This window comes from Tursiops truncatus, chromosome X, assembly GCF_011762595.2.
Source record: "Tursiops truncatus isolate mTurTru1 chromosome X, mTurTru1.mat.Y, whole genome shotgun sequence".
NCBI lineage: Eukaryota > Metazoa > Chordata > Mammalia > Artiodactyla > Delphinidae > Tursiops > Tursiops truncatus.
Genome location: NC_047055.1, coordinates 127,609,743 through 127,630,288, shown reverse-complemented (window position 1 = coordinate 127,630,288; position 20,546 = coordinate 127,609,743). Strand labels below are relative to the sequence as shown.

The window sequence follows — 20,546 nt, the reverse complement described above, 5'->3', positions numbered from 1 at the left end:
TCCAGTCATGTTGGGCTGCTTAGGAGGCTCGTAATGCACGTTTCCCATCAGTCTCCCTCCAGCATCCTCCACACCCGTTCCTTCTACCTTCTCGACACACGGAGAAATCACGTCTGTCATCCTATCTTACAGTTCGGGATGGCACGTGATCGGGTTCTATCCAGTGACCCGTGGATGGACGCTGCTCCCAGAACTAACCAATAAGTACCTCTGACATCACGCGACGCTCTTTCTCTTTTCTGACCTGTGAGTTTCCAGTGACCTGTGGATGGACGCTGCTCCCAGAACTAACCAATAAGTACCTCTGACGTCATGCGACGCTCTTTCTCTTTCCTGACCTGTGAGTTGAAACCATGATCATTAAGTGCTGGGTTCTGGATGCTGGATCATAGGCATTGGAAAAAACGTGCTGTATGTTTGAGACTGGATTTCCCAAAGGTCCATCCTCCGTACTGTGTTCTAGGTCCAATAATTCTGATGGGTTTTATCTGCTAGTCAGTGAAACCATCATAATTCAAAAGTATCCCTCTGAGCTCATTGTGGACAGGATGAAGAGAGGACATTTAGAGAGAACAGACTCCTAAGTACTGAGATTTGGTACTTAGCAGTGAGGAAGGATGTCTTTTATAGGAGAAACAGGAGAGCTGAATTATCTTCACGTCAGTTGAAAACTAGCGGCTTCCCTTCAAATAAAAAGTGACCAAAAGGAGTCGATGTAAAAAGTCTTTGGACATCCCTGGAGAAGCTATAGTTTGTGTTTTCTTTTAAATATTAGTCGTTAAAGGATATCAGGGTACTTTCCCTGGAGTGTTTCTCTATGTAAGGGCTGTATACTATATCCACCATAATGACTGAGAGATTTCTGGGCTTCACAGATCTGCTGATTCATAATGTGTCGAAGGAAAGCCTGTGATTTGCTTCTTTAAAATCTCAGGCAAGGGACTTCCCTGGCGGTCCAGTGGTTAGGACTCCTGACTTCCATTGCAAGGGGCACAGGTTCGACCCCTGGTCGGGGAACTAAGATCCTGCAAGCTGTGCGGCGTGGTCCGCCCCCGACCAAAAAAAAAAAAAAAAATCTCAGTCAATTCTTGTATGTTCTGTAGTTCGAAAACTACGGACCTAACGAAATACCTGGCAGCCATGTAGTCATTAAACCGCCCTCACCGCCACCATTATAATCATCCTCATCATAGCATCATATCCTGCACGTCGTCAGCCAGGTGAGGATGGAGTGAAAGAGTTCGCTTATAAAAGAGGGACAGATCGTACTTAACTTCACAATTCTGCTATGCAACTTGACATGAGTTTTGAACATTTATTTTATTGAAGTATATTTGGTTTACAACGTAGTGTTAATTTCTGCCGTACAGCAAAGTGATTCAGTTACAAATATATATGGATGGAGGAGGGATGGGCTGGGAGTTTGGGATTCGCAGATGCAAACTATTATATAGAGAATGGATAAACAACAAGGTCCTACTGTAGAGCACAGGAAAGTACATTCAGTGTCCTGGGATAAACCATCGTGGAAAAGAATATAAAAAATTATATCTCTATGCATATAATTCAGTCACTTTGCCGTATAGCAGAGACTGGCACAGCATTGGAAATCAACTAGACTTCAATAAAAAAAATTTTTTTTTAATTTAGAAGAAAAGAAGTCTCTTTTGGTAGTTGCATAAGTCATTCAAAGATTGTAACCTTATCTATTTAGATGTGTCGTTCCCCGCTATTTCATTCTCTCTTTATTGAGATATGTTCATATTGGATGGTCCGGCCAATAAATCAGGCATCACCAGTGGAATTCTTTTCAGTTAATTCAGTGATGGTTAAAATCAAAATGTTTCACTGTAGTATTTTAAATTAGCTCAGAATATAACGTTAGGGCTGAAACTCCTTAAGTGCTGTTGTTGTTAATTATATATATTTTTCTTGTGTTATAGGGTAATCGCTGCATTCAAATCCCAGAATATTTTAGTTTGCTGTCATGTCCATTTTCCTATTCACTTACCTCTAGGGATACTTTTTTTTTTTTTTTTGCCCAGTATGCGGGCCTCTCACTGTTGTGGCCTCTCCCGTTGCAGAGCACAGGCTCCGGACGTGCAGGCCCAGCGGCCATGGCTCACGGGCCCAGCCGCTCCGTGGCATGTGGGATCTTCCCGGACCAGGGCACGAACCCGGGTCCCCTGCATTGGCAGGCGGACTCTCAACCACTGCACCACCAGGGAAGCCCTAGGGAAACATTTTATTTACAGTACTGTGTTTAAAAATGACATTCACTAAACACAAACCCCTAAACATTTTTGGTTTTTTGATGTTTTGTTTTGTTTTTTTTTTAATTCATACAAATTTTATTTGTCATTTATAGCTCAAGAAAACTTTTGGGAGGTCTGAGGTCTTCTGCCAGCCTTCAGTAGGTGTTCTGTAGGAGTTGTTCCACGTGTAGATGTATTTCTGGTGTATCTGTGGGGAGGAAGGTGATCTCCGCGTCTTACTCTTCCACCATCTTCCGCCTTCCTGGACCATTGTTTTTTTAAAGTCTTTATTGAATTTGTTACAACATTGCTTCTGTTTTATGATTTGGTTTTTTGGCCGCGAGGCATGTGAGATCTAAGCTCCCCAACCAAGGATCGAACCCGCACACCCTGCATTGATAGACAAACTCTTAACCACTGGACCACCAGGGAAGTCTCTAAACATTTTGAATCATATCCTTAAAGCATCAATCTGTGTGTTCTTTTTACTCTGTCTCAGTGGGAAGCAGTGGCTCTTGAGTTGGTCTCTTCTTCCACCCAGAGCTTTCTGGGACAGAGCTTCATCTTCCTTTGCTTTGTTAAGTCACGGGGTGCAGACTCGATTCAGTACATCCTTTGTTTACATTCTTGGTATCTTTGTGGCTCTGTAGGTTTATCTCAGAATCTGTGGGCAACCTTGGGAATGAATTAGGAGAAAGTGGTTTGGGTTATATCTTTATTTTCTTCAAATGCATATTTTATATGTAAATTTCATGGAACACTGATCATTCGTTGGTCAGGCTGTGAATAAACTGTGCAGGAAACATGCTGAACACTGAGATTCAGTGTAACTCACGTATCTTTGGGGAAGCAGTTGGATATAAATTCAAAGACTCACAGATCTGTGCCCGTAAAGATAGACTGAAATAGTTGAGGTTCGTAACTTGCCTTCCTAAATTCATACAGAGAACTTATGTATCTTGAAACATACACAATAGAAAACGAGCATAGTCCTCTCCTAGATCAATCTGGAAAGAAACCAGATTTATTCTTATCAAGTATGTCTCTATCCATACAGCTAATAGGAAAGCTATCGCTTCTCACCAGAGATACTAATCCACATTTAGATTCCATTTTTAATAGGTGGAATCCACAGCTTTTTTGGTGATTGTTATTTGTATTGAAAAACATTAGGGGAAAACTGAGGAATCTGAATGAAGTATAAAATTTAGTTAATAAAAATGTATCAACATTGATTGATTATGATAAATGTTCAATACTAATATAAGAGGTTAATGATAGGGGAAACAGTGTAGAGAATGCCAGAATACTGTGCTATCTTTGCAATAATTTTGTAAATCTAAAATTTTTCTAAAATTGAAAAAGTTATTAAATATGTATTTAAATTATTAAATTTCAAAATAATATTTTAAGACGTTAGCTTATATGTGGAAGCATGGTGTGGTTGACATTTATTACCACTTTAGCCTATCTATCATCATTGTTCCCTAGAATGGATGAGAAAAAGGGATCTTTACAATATTTTGAATTAAAATAAACTATCCACATTGGGGGAAAAACAAAACAAAACTGCGACTTCTGACCTAAGACTACCATTTTGATGTTTTCAAGATGAACAAAAAAGGGTTTTCCCCTTGTGTGTGAAATACCAAAGAATGCCTTGAATCCACCAAACTCAGAATACCAGATTTATAGCTGACAGTGAACATGCCAGAGATTCTACATAATCACTGCTTGAGAAATAAATGAATAAAGCTAAAAAAAAATTACTTTCAACAGTACAGAGGCTGCTGGTATTTATCTACAGATCAAAGAAATAATGCACAGTTCCAGAGTAAGGAATCAGACCAGACAGTGGACAGAAATACTTCAAGTGCTTTGCTTTCCTCATGACTCTACATAGAGACGTCTTCCTCTGAGAGGGTTGGCTGATGAAAAGTTTTTGTGTTTTCTTCAAAAAGGGCCGAATCACCTTGCAACATTGAACGTGCCAAAGTCTTTGGCCATTTGATTATTTCCAAGACTATCGTAATATTCAAATCTTCCAGCCTGAGTTTCTACAAAACATGTGAATATTTTTAATACACTCTTCAGTCTCTTTGATGGAAAAAGAAAATTCTCTATTTCTTTTGGAGAAACAACTATGAAGACCGTTTACAAAATATGAAAGGTACATTCTTTGGCAACTGCCGGGAAGAACACCGTGCAATCTTCAGTGTGATCGTGAAGATGACAGTTAATATTGACAGAGTGTGAAACAGGAATGCATCATGGCTCCTGGTAGCGTTTTTATCCGAAGAGAGGAATCCAAATGCCACAAAACAATGACAGCAGAAACAAGACATGAGCAGGTGGGAATTTGGAAAACTATTACATTTAGGATGGATAAACAACAAGGTCCTACTGTAGAGCACAGGGAACTATATTCAATATCCTGTGATAAACCATATGGAAAATAATTAGAAAAGAATGTATATGTGGGTATAACTGAGTCAGCTTTGCTGTACAGCAGAAATTAGCACAACACTAAATCAGCTGTGCTTCAATTAAAAAATAAAGAAGTTGTGGTATATCTTACAATGGATATAGAAAAAGCCATAAAAAAGAATGAAATAATGCCACCTGCAGTAACATGGATGGACCTAGAGATCATACTAAGTGAAGTAAGCCAAAGACAGATATCATATGACATTGCGTATTTGTGGAATCTAAAACAAAATGATACAAATGAACTTATTTACAAAATAGAAATACACCCACTGAGGGGACTTCCCTGGTGGCGCAGTGGTTGGGAGTCCGCCTGCCGGTGCAGGGGACGTGGGTTCGAGCCCTGGTCCGGGGGGATCCCACGTGCCACGGAGCGACTGGCCCCGTGCGCCACAACTACTGAGCCTGTGCTCTGGAGCTTGTGCTGTGCAACAGGGGAGGCCACCGCAATGAGAAGCCTGCACACTGCGGCGAGGAGTGGCCCCTGCTCGCCACAACTGGAGAGGGCCTGCGCACAGCAACGAAGACCCAGTGCAGCCCAAAATAAATAAATTAATTAATGAAAAGGAAAAAGAAATAGACCCACTGACATAGAAAACAAACTTACGGTTACCAAAGGTGAGGGATAAATTAGGAGTTTGGGATTAACGGCTACAAACTAATACATATATAAAATAGATAAACAACAAGGACCTCTACTGTAGAGCACAGGGAACTCAGTATTTTGTAATAACCTATAAAGGAAGAGAATCTGAAAAAGAATATATATATATATATATTGGGTTGGCCAAAAAGTTCGTTCGAGTTTTTCCATAAGATGCTATGGAAACACCTGAATGAATTATTTGGCCAACCCAATTTTTTTTGTAGATACACGTAAATATTGAATCACTGAATCACTTTGCTGTACACCTGAAACTAACACAACATTGTAAATCAACTCTACTCCAATTTTTAAAAAGTGGGACAATAAAATCTTATATACATAAATTAATACTCTCTAATAATAGGGAATTTTAACGAAGAATGAATTATCTCAATCACTAGTAATCTAAAAGCACAAATTAATATCTGTTAATAGCCAACTCAATATCAAATGATTGCTTTTTACTAGAACAGTGCAACTATTTTAACTGCCGTATAAGCCACTCAGTTCTTCGAGGTTTTCTCTAAGAGACGGAGCTGGGCTATTCATAAAGAAAGCGATTTCATTGAACACTTTATTCTCTGATGTTCTAACTATTGCTTTGGCAATCTTCATAAGCCGTAATAGGGTAGTGTAACTGCCTTAAAAGTGCCTCGATATCATATTTCATAGGAATGCCCTTCAAAATGGTCCCCTTACGATGATCTGTATCCTTTGTATTTTATGTGTGTGATGGTTAACCCCCTGCGATTTTAAGGTCTCTGCGTCCAGCAGGAATGCAGAAAGGGAGCGCACTCTATTTCCAAAGTTTTCTTCGTGTGCTTTCTTTTTAATTTTTTTCTTAAAGCTTAATTTCTTTTTTATTTACCACCGTAGCCATTTTTTTTTACATCTTTATTGGAGTACAATTGCTTTACAGTGGTGTGTTAGTTTCTGCTTTACAACAAAATGAATCAGTTTTATATATATATACATATGCCATTTTTAAGTGTACAGTTCATTGTGTTAAGTGTAGACATATTGTTGTTCAACAGATCTCTGGGACTTTCTCATCTTGCAACACTGAACCTCTGTAGCCATTCAATACCAGCTTCCCGTGCTCCATCCTCCCAGCCCTTGGTGTACACTTTTCTACTTTCTGTGTCTGTGATTTTAACTATTTAGATACTTCATGTGAGTGGAGTCCTACAGTGTGTGTCCTTTTGTCCCTGGCTTATTTTGTTCAGCATGACGTCCTCGAAGTTCATTCTTGTTTTAGCAGCTGACAGGGTTTCCTTCCTTTTTAAGGCCACATAGTTTCTTGGATAGGACGCCAAAACCAAAGGCAACAAAAGGAAAAGTAGACAGGTGGGACTACAACAAAACATTAGCACATCACAAGAAACAGTCAGGAATGAAAAGGCCACCTGTGAAACGGGAGAATCATTGCAAATCGTATATCTGATAAGGGGTGATTATTAAGAATATATTTTTTTAAAATATTTTTAAATTTAAAAAAAATAAATTTTAAAAAAGAATATATAAGGAACTTCTACATCTCAACAACAATAAAACAAGTAAATTGATTAAAAACGTGCAGAAGGGCTTAAATAGACAATTCACCCCAAAAGACAGTGACCAATAAGCATGAGAAAAGATGCTTACTATTACTAATGATTAGAGTAATGTACATCTCTAATGAGATATCACACAATGAGATATCACCTGACACCAATGAGGATGCCTACTAGAAACACAACATAATCAAAAACAAAAGAAGCAGAAAATAGCAAATGTTGGCAAGGGTGCAAAATTGGAATACTTGTGCACTGTTGGTGGGAATGTAAAATGGTGCAATTGCTATGGAGAACAGTATGGAATTTCCTCAAAAAATTAAAAACTGAATTACCGTATGACCCAGCAATCCCACTTACCAGTATATATGCAAAAGAATTCAAGCAAGATCTTGAAGGTGTATTTGCACACCTGTGTTCCCTGCACCATTATTTACAATATCCAAGAGCTGGAAGCAACCCCAAAGGTGAATGGATAAAGAAGAGGTGTTATGTCAAAGCTTAATTTCTTCATAGGTTTCTTTTCGAGGTTTAGGCCCAGCTGTTTAAGTAAAGCGAATATCTTAAAAGCTGGGTGCAACGTTTTGAACAATGACCAGACCTCTGAGGCTTGACACAATTTTTGTAGAGTAAAAGGCAGGAACAAAAAACTGGCTCAGGCAGTGCAGAGAAAATTCAAGTGAAACCTCCAGTCTGAAAGTAAGATAAAGAAATTAGCAAGGTAAAAAGAAAATTTATCATACACAACAATAGTTTGATAGCGACTTTCCTCTTAACTTCCTGCGTGCACAAACTAATTCAGAGAAAACTTTGTCATAGACTTTTACAATGTCATGTTAATTTCTGCTGTACATAAAGTGAGCCCGTTTTATTTATATATATAGAGACACACACATTCCTTTTTACTATTCTTTTCCATTATGTTTTATCATAGGATATGGAATATAGTTCTCTGTGCTATACAGTAGGATCTTGTTGTTTATGCATCCTATATATAAAAGCAAAAGTTTTACTTGAGAGATACTGGTGGTTATCTACCTATATAATATTTATACCTATATCTTTCTTTTATATTAATCGTCACAATCTGCTACATCTATCTATATTTTCTAAAGTGAAAATTAAATATTTCTTGTGAAAACAGTTTATCTCAATTTAATAGTTATCTATGCATATTTATATTTTCAATGAGTTAGTCTTTTTTTTCAAAATAGGTTACATTGCTAATCTGTAATGTGTGCGTGTGTGTGCGAGGGAATGAAATGACATGGGTCTACGTGAAAATATTTTGAAACCTGTACATGCATAAAGCACCCTGAATCCTCTTAGATGAAGAATGTGAGGCTCACATATGTCTGGTAAGTGTCTCATGAAAGTGGTGAATGAGACCCAGGTCGTCTTTCAAGGTGTAATTTCTGTCCGTTTCTAAGTAATCACGAGAAAGTTGTTCACGTCCTTTTGGTGTTGTATTTGTACCCTGTTAGTGTATCCGGCAGGTACAACATACAGTACTTCATCTCATAACAGTGGTTAATGATGCAGTAATCACCATGGACCCATGATGTCCAGGTATAGATAATAAACGCGTGCATTTCAGTGTATGAACGGAAGCAGTTCACCAGGTGTCCAACCGTGTGTGTTCCTCTTGGGAATACAGAACCCCCATTTTAACGACTTTCATAAATTCTTACCATCACTCCATAACCATTATTAAAATGGTCATGAGTACCGAATTTAATAACAATTTGATAAGATAAAATATTAGCCTAGAAGAAGCATCTGCTTTCCATGAGGCAGATAAGCTCTATAATGCTCTGAATATCCATGATTAATTATTCTAAGTCCTCTAATCAATATGAAACTTTGAACTGCTTATTTTCAATTAGAAGTAACACAAAGTTTCCACAGTAACAGAACTGATTTCGAAATACAGCATCTAATCCAATAATGGTTACATGCAGTATCAAATTTAATATAAGTTGACAGAGAAAAGGGTTGATACCATTTTCTTAGCATTGCACTGTGTCCATCTAATGTCCCCCAATTCTGGAGGACTACCTAATTTATAGTTAATGCCATTTAACATATTCCACTGAGTAAATTAGGCTCTAAGGGAGCTGTGTAGGTTTTAAAGGATAAACAGAACGGGACGATTCCGGCAGAAAACAGCTGTACTGCGTCTGTCCACATGTTGTAACTGTACTCACGTATGCAATCAGTATGGACTCAATTCCTAGAATTGAAATCGTAATACTTCTCTCCAGCAGTTTAATGTGCTTGCACGATTTATTATGCTTTATTAACCAAAAGGAGATTATACTATTGTAGGCAAAGGTGTTATTATTTTAGAATTGAGAAAACTCAGGTCTTTATGCATGAGAAGCATACTTATGGATGGAGGAAAAAGTGCTACTTTCTGAGAAGAAAGAGAAAGGAGTAATTTGGGGGAAGCAGCATCATTTGCTCACTAAGAAGTTTATCCCGTGGTAGGTAAAGGACAGGAACAGCATAGTATAGGAAAAGCAAAGAGCCCGAGACATTCATCCTTGATCTCATGCTGCCCCGTGACCACGAGCAAGCATTTCACATCTTCAGTCTTTAGTTTGCTTGGCTCTTGTTGAGGTTGGGATGTGTTCTAACAATTCCCTTTTGGCTCTCAAATCGTACGCTGCTATGATCACTTCCAAGTAAAGTTATACATGGACATAAACCCTTACGTTCTGTTATAGGTAGAATATCCCAGCATTAATGGAAATGCTGGCTATTCTAGGGCATCCACGACCAATTCCTGTTCTGCTTATGTTCTAATTCTACCTGTGTCTGCCTTTTCGTTTTTGGTGTGTTCATTGGATAGAGACAAACCATGATGTAATTCTGTTTTTCAATAGCTCATGACAGATCAAACAAGGTCCAAAGGGCTGTACAATAATTAGGGCATAACAACAACTTTAGCTACTTCCTAAATTCTGAACACATAGATTATTTCGTCAGACAACAGCCCTGAATCTTAAATAGAAGAACACTGAGGTGCCAGTGTTACCGAACCATACTTGGGTCCACTCGGGTCCAGAGGTGCAGTAAAGCCAATCTACTGACCCCGGGTGAAAAGAAAGAAAGTACAGCGTTTATTGCAGGTGCCAAGCAAGGAGAACGGGCAGCTCGTGCTCAAAGGACCTGAGCTCCCCGATGGCTTTCAGGGAAGGGTTTTTAAAGACAGTGCTGGAGAGAGGGTTCTAGGATGCCTGATCAGCTCCTGGACCTTCTTCTGATGGGCTGGTGGTGAGGTAACAGGGTGGTGTTTCGGGGAATCTCAGTCATCAGCCATCTGGTTCCAACCAGCCTGGGGTCTAGTGCTTGTGGTTAGCATGTGGTCGCCATCCTCCACCTGGGCGGGGGTCTTGGTTTCTGCAGAACAACTCAGAGATACGGGTCAGACTGTTATCTCTGTCCTTTCAGGATGAACTAGGAGAGCTGTGACTCTATGATTCTAAGCCTTAACTACTTGAGTCTGCTCTTTGGAACACGGGGAAGGTCTGGGACACGAAAGCCTTTTTCTACAAACGGGGGACATAGAGGAGATACTGTACCTGGGAGATTCCCCAAACAGTCCTGCTCATTTTCAGTCCCGTCTTTTCTTGGATATTCCTCACACCTTAGGGGAAACGGATGGGACAAGAAAGGCAAGAAGGTTTTGGACGAAGAGGTTAATCTTAAACTCGGCAAGGGAACTCAGTACTGGGGGGCTTGGTTTCGCCAGGAGTCATAACCTCATAGTTCCTGATTGACATTACCAAGGGGAAATGGAAAGTCTAAGAATGGGAATTTTAGGACAGGAATGGAAGAAACGTGAGCAGAAAGAGGTTATGTAAAAGCAGTGATGATGCCCAAAACTCAGCCTCTGTGCACTGGCGCCGAATGACATCTCAGAGACGGCTGTGGGTGAAGTTGAGAAGAATAGCTTTATTGGTTTGCCAGGCAAAGGGGGACACTGAATTCGTGCCCTCAAAACTGTGTGTCCCAACCTGGAGGGGCGCTAGTGAGGAGTTTTGTAGCAAAGGTTCAAGGGTGGGGTTGCTGATCAGGATCAGGGTGTATGCAGGGCCTGCACCCCTTTAATCTGGTCTCAGGTAGTCTCTCTCTCTCTCATTTTTTAAAATATTTATTTGGCTGCATGAGCACTTAGTTTTGGCGCACGGGATCTTTGTTGCGGCACGCAGGATCTTCAGTTGCAGCACGCAGGATCTTTAGTTGCAGCCTGTGGAATGTTTAGTACCAGCATGTGGGATCTACTTCCCTGACCAGGAGTCGAACCCGGGCCCCGTGCATTGGGAGCATGGAGTCTTAGCCACTGGACCACCAGGGAAGTCCCTCAGTTAATCTCTTGATGAACTTCTCTGGTCCCTTGAATCTGGCCTCAGGGGGTCTTCTCTGGAATGAAGAATGGTGACAGCTTCCATTTGTTTGGGGAGTCTTAGTGCTGTAAAGAGCTCAAAGATGTTGTCATGTGTATCCCTCGAGGGGGAGCCAGGACCTGCCCCCAGACTGCACTATTGTTTCTTCACTGCTCCTCCCTTGTCTCTGCATCCCCATCCTTCCCTGATTGGCAACTGTTTGCATCTTCCCTTTGGGAGTCAGGGAAGGTCCAGGAGGCTGGAGTCTGTTCCCTACAAACAAGAAATGGGGGACAGAAAGGCTTCTATGCCCAGGATCCCCACAGGGTCCTGCTCAGTTTCAGTAACCCAGAGCAGTGGTGACCAGAGATAACATTCTGTTATCGAGTCTGTTGCCCTGAGACCAGGGAGCCATCACGCTAAATCAGTGGAATCTGTCTAAGATAAACTTGCAGAAAGCATACACGTTAATGCTCATTTTCTAGAAATTGAGCACCTACGTCCCTAATCATGGAGCCCTCGTCTTTATTTCTCTTGCCCTTCACTTTTGATCTACCAGCAAATCCCGTTGGCTTTGTGGTCATCAGATGTCTCAAGTCTGATTCTCACTCTCTCCATTTCAGCCGTGCTCTCTCAGTGATGCCCCTAGATGGGTCTCCCTGTTTCCGCTTGTGTGTTACAGACTCCACTGTGCCCCCCTCAAGTGCATACGTTGAAGCCGTAACCCCCAAAGAGACTGTATTTGGAGATGGGGCTTTTAGGGAAGTAATGATGGTGAAATGAGGTCATAACAGCAGAGCCTTGATCCCATAGAACTCCTGTCCTTACAAGAGGAGGGGGGCACACCAGAGTGCTGTCTCTGTCTCTCCCTCCCCCCTCTCTCCCTCCCTCCCTCTCCCTCTCCCCCTCCCTCTCCCTCTCCCTCTCTCTCTTTCCTCCACGGGAGGACACAGCAAGAAGATAGCCGTCCATAAGCCAGGTAGAGAAATCTCACCAGCAGCCAACCCTGCTGGCTCCTGAATCCTAGGCTTCCAGGCTCCAGGACCGTGAGAAAATACATTTCTGTGTTGCAGCCGCCCGTCTGTGGTCCTCTATGACGACAGTCCTAGCAGATAACACAGTGTCTCTCTTTGTCCACTGCTCTCATAAAAGCCAGAGTATCTTATAAAAATATAAATGAAAATAGGTCGGGCTTCCCTGGTGGCGCAGTGGTTGAGAGTCCACCTGCTGATGCAGGGGACGTGGGTTCGTGCCCCGGTCCAGGAAGATCCCACGTGCTGCGGAGCGGCTGGGCCCGTGAGCCATGGCCACTGAGCCTGTGCGTCCGGAGGCTGTGCTCTGCAACGGGAGAGGCCACAACACTGAGAGGCCCACGTACTGCAAAACAAAACAAAAAACGGTCATTTGTGCATGTTCTGTTATATAGGTAGAATATCCCAGGATAAAATATTGCAGGTCGAATATAATCAAAGTCTTCAGCACAGCCTCCAAGGTTTTATATGACCCGCTTCCCAATCTTCTCTCCAACTTTACCTTCTACGCGTCTTCTGTGTTCACACAAGCATCCTCCTGTCACCGGAGTTCTTCCACATGTGTCCCAGAGTCCCACGGCACGTTCAGTTGCTTGATCACAGACACAGTGGTGCAGAACAGGTCTAATGGACTTTCCTGAGCCCATCAGCGGAATCCTTATCTGTATTTTTCTGTCTTTATCACTCAGCTGTTTGCAGCACAGACGTGCGTACTGGGTGTTTCGTCAATCCTTACTTTAGTTCAAGATTGCAAGCAAGAAGAGACCATCACACTGGCAGGCTTCTAGGTGCTGGGACACAGCAGTGATCAAGACAGACAAAAGCATCAACTCAAAGAGCCTATAAGGTAAAAGTAACCCTTAGAGCATCAGAAAGGTAACAAGCAGGATGGAGAAGAATCAAATCTGCAACGAGGATGGGAGGGAGACTACAGGTGGCCGTGAACGTGGTCAGAATCAGTCTGCCTGTGAAGGTGACTTTTGGCAAATTTGAAGGAGGTAAGAGGGGAAGCCATGGGGATGTCTAGGGGGAAAATTCCAGGAGGAGGGGACCACAAGGGTGTAGACCCTGAGGATGAACAGTCCATGGTTAACTGGAAGAGCAGGAAGGACACTGGAATGGAGTGAGCCAGGGAGAGAGGGTGGGGCGGGGGGAGGAAGAGACCAGCCAGTGCACTGTCTATAGGTCAGGGAAGAATGGTGGGTTTTTTTGTTTCTTTTCCAGTATAGTTTATTACAGTATATCGAGTGGAGTTTTCTGTGCTGTACAGTAGGACCTCGTCGTGTGTGCATCCTATATAAACTAGTTTGCATCTGCTAATCCCACACTCCCAATTCTTGCCTCCCTCACCCCGCTCCCTCTAGGCTGATCTCTATGTCTGTGAGTCTGTTTCTGTTTTGTACATAAGTTCATTTGTATCTTTTTGATTCCACATCGATATCATATGGTATTTGTCTTTCTCTGTCTAACTTCACTCAGTATGATCATCTCTGGGTCCACCCATGTTGCTGCCAATGGCACGATTTCCTTCTTTTTCATGGCTGAGTAATATTCCCCTGTGTGTATAGGTAGCACATCTTCTTTATCCGTTCCTCTGTCGATGGGCACTTAGGTTGCTTCCACGTCTCAGCTGTTGTAAACAGTCTGTAACGGGGTCTCCAGAAGGACTCCCTGGGAACGTGGCATGGGGTAAAAGTCAAGTCAGCTCTCAGCCAGGCACAGCCACACAGCTGGGGGCACTCGGGTGAGTCCACGATTTAAAACTCAAGCTGTGGAAGGTAGTTTTCAGGGCGGTGGGAGGGTCCTCTGTGGGTCCGGCTGTGCTGCCCTCTCTACTTGGGACTCACAGGGGAGTCCGTGTGGATGTCTGTCCTCACCTGTGGTTCAGTTGTACAGGTTTTCCTTTAGAAACTCTGCACATTCCAGACGTGGGGGCGGGCACGCTGCTTCTCAGGCACCTGTGGGATGCGGACACTGCTGGCATCCCCCTCGGTCTGCCCCCTGCCCTTCCCACAGGGCCGCCCCACTTGTCACGACCATCAGCTGTACCCCGGTGGCGGTGCTGAGCGTGGGGAGAGTGCTTACGGCTGGTGGGCAGGCCTCTGGTTTCCATCACCCACCACCTGCCTCTGCTGGACGCCTGCCCGGATGGTGGGAACACATTGCTAGCGGTGCAATTCCATACTTTAATGCTTTCTTTTTTTCATTTTATCTAAGGGTCTTTTTAATAGGCAATGAGGCCAAAACAGATGATGAAAGATAAGGGGTGTGTTTTTACCCATTTTTTGTGTACAGCAGTATCATCAGGAGCAGGGCCACAGGTGGGATGACAAAGGATCCCACCCCCAGATACCGTCTCAAAAGAAAGCGTAAATGCAAACAAAATCCTCAAGGAAAGTTGTTCATTTGGACAGTGCCTTAAACACACGCTTTTTTTTTTACATGAAAATTACAATTAAAAAAATATATATTTTAGGGGCTTCCCTGGTGGCGCAGTGGTTGAGAGTCCGCCTGCTGATGCAGGGGACACGGGTTCGTGCCCCGGTCCAGGAAGATCCCATGTCGGCTGGGCCCGTGAGCCATGGCCGCTGAGCCTGCGCGTCCGGAGGCTGTGCTCCGCAACGGGAGAGGCCACAACACTGAGAGGCCTGTGTATTGCAAAAAAAAAAAAAAGGGTCATTTGTGTATGTTCTGTTATATAGGTAGAATATCCCAGGATAAATATTGCAGGTCGAATATAATCGAAGTCTTCAGCACAGCCTCCAAGGTTTTATATGACCCGTTTCCCAATCTTCTCTCCAACTTTACCTTCTACGCGTCTTCTGTGTTCACGCAAGCATCCTCCTGTCACCGGAGTTCTTCCACATGTGTCCCAGAGTCCCACGGCACGTTCAGTCGCTTGATCACAGACACAGTGGTGCTAGAACAGGTCTAATGGACTTTCCTGAGCCCATCAGCGGAATCCTTATCTGTATTTTTCTGTCCTTATCACTCAGCTGTTTGCAGCACGGACGTGCGTACTGGGTGTTTCGTCAATCCTTACTTTAGTTCAAGATTTCAAGCAAGAAAAGACCATCACACTGGCAGGCTTCTAGGTGCTGGGACACAGCAGTGATCAAGACAGACAAAAGCATGAACTCAAAGAGCCTATAAGGTAAAAGTAACCCTTAGAGCATCAGAAAGGTAACAAGCAGAATGGAGAAGAATCAAATCTGCAACGAGGATGGGAGGGAGACTACAGATGGCCGTGAACGTGGTCAGAATCAGTCTGCCTGTGAAGGTGACTTTTGGCAAATTTGAAGGAGGTAAGAGGGGAAGCCATGGGGATGTCTAGGGGGAAAATTCCAGGAGGAGGGGACCACAAGGGTGTAGACCCTGAGGATGAACAGTTCATGGTTAACTGGAAGAGCAGGAAGGACACTGGAATGGAGTGAGCCAGGGAGAGAGGGTGGGGCGGGGGGAGGAAGAGACCAGCCAGTGCACTGTCTATAGGTCAGGGAAGAATGGTGGGGTTTTTTGTTTCTTTTCCAGCATAGTTTATTACAGTATATCGAGTGGAGTTTTCTGTGCTGTACAGTAGGACCTCGTTGTGTGTGCATCCTATATAAACTAGTTTGCATCTGCTAATCCCACACTCCCAATTCTTGCCTCCCTCACCCCGCTCCCTCTAGGCTGATCTCTATGTCTGTGAGTCTGTTTCTGTTTTGTACATAAGTTCATTTGTATCTTTTTGATTCCACATCGATATCATATGGTATTTGTCTTTCTCTGTCTAACTTCACTCAGTATGATCATCTCTGGGTCCACCCATGTTGCTGCCAATGGCACGATTTCCTTCTTTTTCATGGCTGAGTAATATTCCCCTGTGTGTATAGGTAGCACATCTTCTTTATCTGTTCCTCTGTCGATGGGCACTTAGGTTGCTTCCACGTCTCAGCTGTTGTAAACAGTCTGTAACGGGGTCTCCAGAAGGACTCCCTGGGAACGTGGCATGGGGTAAAAGTCAAGTCAGCTCTCAGCCAGGCACAGCCACACAGCTGGGGGCACTCGGGTGAGTCCACGATTTAAAACTCAAGCTGTGGAAGGTAGTTTTCAGGGCGGTGGGAGGGTCCTCTGTGGGTCCGGCTGTGCTGCCCTCTCTACTTGGGACTCACAGGGGAGTCCGTGTGGATGTCTGTCCTCACCTGTGGTTCAGTTGTACAGGTTTTCCTTTAGAAACTCTGCCTGCACATTCCAGACGTGGGGGCGGGCACGCTGCTTCTCAGGCACCTGTGGGATGCGGACACTGCTGGCATCCCCCTCGGTCTGCCCCCTGCCCTTCCCACAGGGCCGCCCCACTTGTCACGACCATCAGCTGTACCCCGGTGGCGGTGCTGAGCGTGGGGAGAGTGCTTACGGCTGGTGGGCAGGCCTCTGGTTTCCATCACCCACCACCTGCCTCTGCTGGACGCCTGCCCGGATGGTGGGAACACATTGCTAGCGGTGCAATTCCATACTTTAATGCTTTCTTTTTTTCATTTTATCTAAGGGTCTTTTTAATAGGCAATGAGGCCAAAACAGATGATGAAAGATAAGGGGTGTGTTTTTACCCATTTTTTGTGTACAGCAGTATCATCAGGAGCAGGGCCACAGGTGGGATGACAAAGGATCCCACCCCCAGATACCGTCTCAAAAGAAAGCGTAAATGCAAACAAAATCCTCAAGGAAAGTTGTTCATTTGGACAGTGCCTTAAACACACGCTTTTTTTTTTTTACATGAAAATTACAATTAAAAAAATATATATTTTAGGGGCTTCCCTGGTGGCGCAGTGGTTGAGAGTCCGCCTGCTGATGCAGGGGACATGGGTTCGTGCCCCAGTCCAGGAAGATCCCATGTCGGCTGGGCCTGTGAGCCATGGCCGCTGAGCCTGCGTGTCCAGAGCCTGTGCTCTGCAACGGGAGAGGCCGCAACAGTGAGAGGCCTGCGTACTGCGAAAAAATATATATATATGTGTGTGTGTATATATATATATTTTATACTGTAGTATAGTTGATTTACAGTGGTGTTATTTTCAGGTGTACAGCAAAGTGATTCAGTTATACATATTCATGTATCGCTTTTTTTTTAAGATTTAATTTATTTTTGGCTGTGTTGGGTCCTTGTTGCTACGCACGGGCTTTCTCTAGTTGCCGCGAGCGGGACTACTCTTCATTGCAGTGCACGGGCTCTAGGTGCGCGGTCCCCTGCATTGGCAGGCAGATTCTTATCCACTGCGCCACCAGGGAAGTAAGTCCCTCATGTATCTATCCTTTTTCAAATTCTTTTCCCATATAGGTTGTTACAGAGTGCTGAGTAGAGTTCCCTGTGCTATACAGTAGGATCTTGTTGTTTATCTATTTTATGTATAGTACTGTGTATATGTCAATCCAAACTCCTAATTTATCCCTCCCCCCTTTCCCCTTTGGTAACCATAAATTATCCCTCCCCCCTTTCCCCTTTGGTAACCATAAGTGTGTTTTCTATGTCTGTGAGTCTGTTTCTATTTTGTACATAGATTCACTTGTATTATTTTTTAGATTCCACATATAAGTGACATCACATGGTATTTGTCTTTCTCTGTCTGACTTACTTCAGTTAGTATGATCATCTCTAGGTCCATCCATGTTGCTGCCAATGGCACGATTTCATTCTTTTTCATGGCCGAGTAATATTCCATTGTATACATGAACCACCTCTTCTTTACCCATTCCTCTTTCGGTGGTGGTTTAGTTTGCTTCCACGTCTTGGCTGTTGTAAACAGCAACAGCGCAGATTTTTTACGTAAAAGTGAAAGAACTGCTTGTGCGTATCTTCACCCATCTGACTCATGCAGGAAAGGAATGAAAACGATTAGCCCCTTTGGTTTTCTGTTCACGTTTACTGAGACGTAATTGTTTTCAGTGAAAGCAGCCCTTTCAGGTGGACAGGTGGGTGAGTGTTGAGCCCTGTGCACGGCTGTGGAATCAGCACCGCCGCTGAGTTGTGTACATTTCCATGCTCTCTCGTCATTTTGTTGCCGACATGGTTCCTCCACGGCCAGCCCCTGGCAACCATTGTTCTGCTTCCTGCTTTAATAGCCCTCTTTCTGAAAAACAAATTTTCCTTTTTCATTAGCTGTTCCTATTTTTCTTAACACGTCGCTAGCTTTCTAGTATTTATGTGAATTATCATTTATTGTCCTTTTCCTAAGTAGCACACTGGGGAAAAGGAGAACAATTTATGCAGGAAATTGGAGTTCCCTGAAGATCTGGGTAACCCCATGGAAGTGTACCCCATTTGTGTCGGGGTGAGACAAAGGTGAGACCCACTTCCTCACCCACAGAAATCAATTCCCAATGTCTAGATTTCAGGTAGCTTAGCAGCTGTGGTGTTTGATGGGGGAGGGAACGTCGTTAGTGACAGGCCAAGTTCAGGAAGGAAGAGGTTTATAGTTATTACGAAATAGTGGCTGTGTTCGCTGTGCTGTACAATATATCCATGTAGCTTATTTTTTACCTAGTACTTTGTACCTCTTCCTCTGCTTCCCCTATAATGCCCCCCTCCCCCTCCCCTCTCCCCACTAGGAACCACTCGTTTCTTCTCTAGATCTGGGAGTCTGTTTCTTTTTTGTTATATTCACTACTTGGTTGTATTTTTTAGATTCCACATATTTTGTCTTTCTCCACCTGACATTTCACTTTGGAGGGAGGGATTGGAGCTTCCATAACGGTGAGAGATTGCAGAATCCATTGGCCCCATCACGCTGCTCAGGGAGAGAACGCCAGGGTCAGACCTCAGGGACCATCTTCATGCAGGGTCAGGGGAGGACGGGGGTCCAGAGGCAGGAGAAAGGAAGGAGCAGCTGATAGTTTCTTTTTTTTTTTTGGCAGTATGCGGGCCTCACTGCTGCAGCCTGACCCGTTGTGGAGCACAGGCTCTGGACGCGCAGGCTCAGCGGCCATGTCTTACGGGCCCAGCTGCTCTGCAGTGTGTGGGATCTTCCCGGACCGGGGCACGAACCCACGTCTCCTGCATCGGCAGGCGGACTCTCAACCACTGCGCCACCAGGGAAGCCCGGCTGATAGGCGAGTGAAGAGGTTACTGTGGATATGGAAATCCAGGGTGAGGCTGCTCTGCTGTTGCAGAGGCTGGCATGGAGCAGCACAGGTGGGACTTGAGTGATGTCCTCCCTGGTGAGGTGACAGGTGAGGAGGGCAGAGGTGACGGAGGGGAACCGGGTGGCACCCGGATGGGGGGGTTCTGTGCCCACAGTGGGCAGCCTCGGGGACATGAAGGGGACTGCACTTCCCCAGGGAAGGGAGTCAGTGTGTGCATCCAGGTGCAACGGAAAGTTTAAAGACAATGGAAACAAGCTAGGTAGCCAAGAGGACGTCCATTAAATTGTGTATAATATATATTATACAGTTATTATACTGCTATATTATATATAACATACATCATAATATAGATTATGTACAATGAACACATAATACACAATATAGATTATGTATAAAGTATATTGTAGTATAGTAATATATACTAGTATATACTAGTATTAATATGTACTAGTACATGGTAATATATATACTACTATATAACAGTATATATTATATACTAATTTTTGTATATAATATAAATGTATCATCTAGTATTTAACGTTATACCATCTAATTTTTGGTACATTAAATTGTATATTATAGTATATTTCATATACATGTTAGATTTTACATTATATACTGTGTGTTACATATTGTATACAATTACATGTCAGTCATTTGTTAGAATGTATATTATATATTCTGTTATATAATATATATGTACATTATATTCATATATACACATATATTTATATATAATACATGTTTATACATTATATATACACCTATTGTGTATTAAGATATACTCATATAATGTATAATACATGCAATTACACCGATTATATTTTATACTATATATTACAACTTAAAAATTATACCTTGGGCTTCCCTGGTGGTGCAGTGGTTGAGAGTCCACCTGCCGATGCAAGGGACATGGGTTTGTGCCCCGGTCCAGGAAGATCCCACATGCCGCGGAGCAGCTGGGCCCGTGAGCCATGGCGGCTGAGCCTGTGCTCCACAACGGGAGAGGCCACAAGGTACTCGTGTGCCTCAAAAAAAAAAAAAAAAAAACCTTAACTGTCATGCTG

General features: G+C 43.3%; 1 protein-coding gene and 1 long non-coding RNA gene across 2 annotated transcripts in view; one reads left to right on the top strand and one right to left on the bottom strand.

Moving 5' to 3' along the window:
• LOC141277611 (uncharacterized) overlaps positions 1-15,495 on the top strand; it is an 83,783-nt gene extending 68,288 nt beyond the window's left edge. The window contains exons 2-3 of the long non-coding RNA XR_012329249.1: positions 13,053-13,210; positions 15,360-15,495. This is a non-coding gene — a long non-coding RNA (uncharacterized lncRNA). The remainder of the gene's footprint in view (positions 1-13,052; positions 13,211-15,359) is intronic.
• The window catches only part of LOC101337417 (polyprenol dehydrogenase), a 327,160-nt gene continuing 317,495 nt past the window's right edge, over positions 10,882-20,546 (bottom strand). Inside the window, exons 15-18 of the mRNA XM_033849920.2 lie at positions 20,337-20,507; positions 17,973-18,467; positions 12,866-15,510; positions 10,882-12,709 (exon numbers count right to left, since the gene is read on the bottom strand). The gene's annotated coding sequence lies outside the window, so the exon portion shown is untranslated. The remainder of the gene's footprint in view (positions 12,710-12,865; positions 15,511-17,972; positions 18,468-20,336; positions 20,508-20,546) is intronic.